This window comes from Temnothorax curvispinosus, unplaced genomic scaffold, assembly GCF_003070985.1.
Source record: "Temnothorax curvispinosus isolate PA1 unplaced genomic scaffold, ASM307098v1 QBEX01010074.1, whole genome shotgun sequence".
Classification (NCBI taxonomy): domain Eukaryota; kingdom Metazoa; phylum Arthropoda; class Insecta; order Hymenoptera; family Formicidae; genus Temnothorax; species Temnothorax curvispinosus.
Genome location: NW_020219854.1, coordinates 1 through 2,060, shown reverse-complemented (window position 1 = coordinate 2,060; position 2,060 = coordinate 1). Strand labels below are relative to the sequence as shown.

At 40.0% G+C, this 2,060-nt stretch overlaps 1 long non-coding RNA gene across 1 annotated transcript; it reads right to left on the bottom strand.

Annotated features, from left to right (window-relative positions):
* Positions 1-97: 97 nt before the first annotated feature.
* Positions 98-1,357, bottom strand: LOC112459715. The gene is made up of 3 exons (XR_003041352.1): positions 1,167-1,357; positions 730-929; positions 98-191 (listed from the first exon to the last, which is right to left on the bottom strand). It is a non-coding gene; the product is annotated as an uncharacterized LOC112459715 (long non-coding RNA).
* Positions 1,358-2,060: the final 703 nt, after the last annotated feature.

Sequence of the window (2,060 nt, the reverse complement as noted above, 5' to 3'; positions counted from 1 at the left end):
GTTATGGTTAATTATTTACTGGCAAAATAAAAGTTTTTCTAATGTATTTTCTATCTTACATTGTGTTTTTATTTAAAAAAACAATATTACCTTGAAAGAAGATTCCTTTGAAGCTTCAATATTTTCAGGTATATACGTCGACTTCATCGCGGTAACCACTGTCTCAAAGAACCTGATGTTTGTTTCAGTTACTGAAAAAAGAAAACATGGTTAATAATAAGACTATATACTTTTTTAAATAGAGCAAAAATTAGTAACTGCAATAACTGAAAAAAAATAATCTATTACATCATAATAGTTCCAGAGCCTTTTTATCACCTAAAATAACACTACGATTAGAATAGCTCTTTAAGTACACATTTTTCTGATAGAGATAAAAGTTCAATAAAGATAAATGTCTACCAGGGAATCTTCTATATGTACCAGAATACGTTTACTTTTACTGTTTAATAATACAATTACAGAATGACAAATCCAAATAAAATTTTCAAGATAAATGAATTAAGTAACATTGATTGATTTTATAAGTTATATTCAAGAATAATAATTTGTGAAGGTAGTTCTCCCGGTCCTTGTACTAGAGAAAATCGATTTTCTCTAGTACAAGGTTCTCTAGTACAAGGTTCTCTAGTACATTATTAGTTTCGTCCAAACTTCAGTCCAAAATCTTAAATAAAAATTTTAACTGTCTTGCTAGTCAAAATTAGTCAAAACAAAACGATGTTTTACCTGTCGATGTGTCTACCCACTTCAGAGACGCAATACAGCCTTCTGTGCGATACTTTTTCGGCACGCAAGTGAGATCAACAATGTCACAGAGGCTAGCTTCTCCCTTCTTTATTTTCTCGCTGTTTTTCGATTTCCAAATTATAGCAGCTCATTGCTCCTTTACCTTGGGTTTCGGCATTATGTATGTGTACGAATAATATCTAAATAAACCAAAAATTATAACTTAGCAATGATAAATGGCACAGTATCCATTGCAAAAATAAAAATAAATCGCACGAAGCAACTACATCGGCATCGACCTCTTGCCGCTGGAGATCGAAGGACGGTAGCATATATTAAAACGCACTTCTCGATCTGTACAATGTTGTGGCGTATAATATTTTGCTGTCACTATTGTATCCGAGGAACACTCAATTCTTAATATTACTTTTACTTACCTTAGAGATGTGACGAAAATTCTTGCGATGTCCTTTCTTAGGACATATATTGCGAGTCTGCGTGAAAATTCCCGGCCAGCCGGTGAATATACGACACGATTTACGTGACGACGTGCGACTGTGTCGCACGATGGAGCTCATCACCGGCGCCCGAGGATCGAATATACCGGTATCACTGGAGGTCTTGGCAAGGGCACGTATAGCAACAGCAACAGCAAAGCTCGCGCGAATTAGCACACCGCTGCTGCCGCGCGGCCCGCGCGCGGCGGTTATCATTTGTCAAACGCACTTTCTCGCGCCATGCGCGCAGAGCGACTCAACGGATGGGTCGGCAACGTCGGCAACATATAGACAATTATAGGTTCTACAGAGGATACACGGAAGTTTACGGGAATAGAGTGTACGGAGGCTCTATCGAAGTTTTAGAAAAAAGTATTTCGAAGGTTCTATAGAGGGTCCACGGAGGCTTACGGGAATAAATGCCTACGTCGAATTGTAGGGAGGGTGAACGGAAAGCACACATGACACGCGTACGGAGAGTCTGCGGAGTGAGCGCGGAACATTAGGACGCGTACGGAGAGTCTGCGGAGTGAGCGCGGAATATTAGGACGCCTACGGAGGGTACGTGAAATCATCGCACAAGCTATGAATTGTAACGAGATTAAATGGAGGTTCGATCATAGTCAGAGGAAGTTTGAGGAGGGTCCCAGGAGTGATTTTTTCATGACAAAACCTTAAAGTAGAGTCTAAATAGGTTATAAGCAGGGTGCACAGTACGGCGGCATATGCTCTTTCAAAGAATTTCGAGTGAACGCAGGGTATTCGGAGAGTTAAATTTTGACTCGGGGGTTGAATAACGGCGGTGCTGTTGGAGGTAGCGGGGGTGGTGGTGGT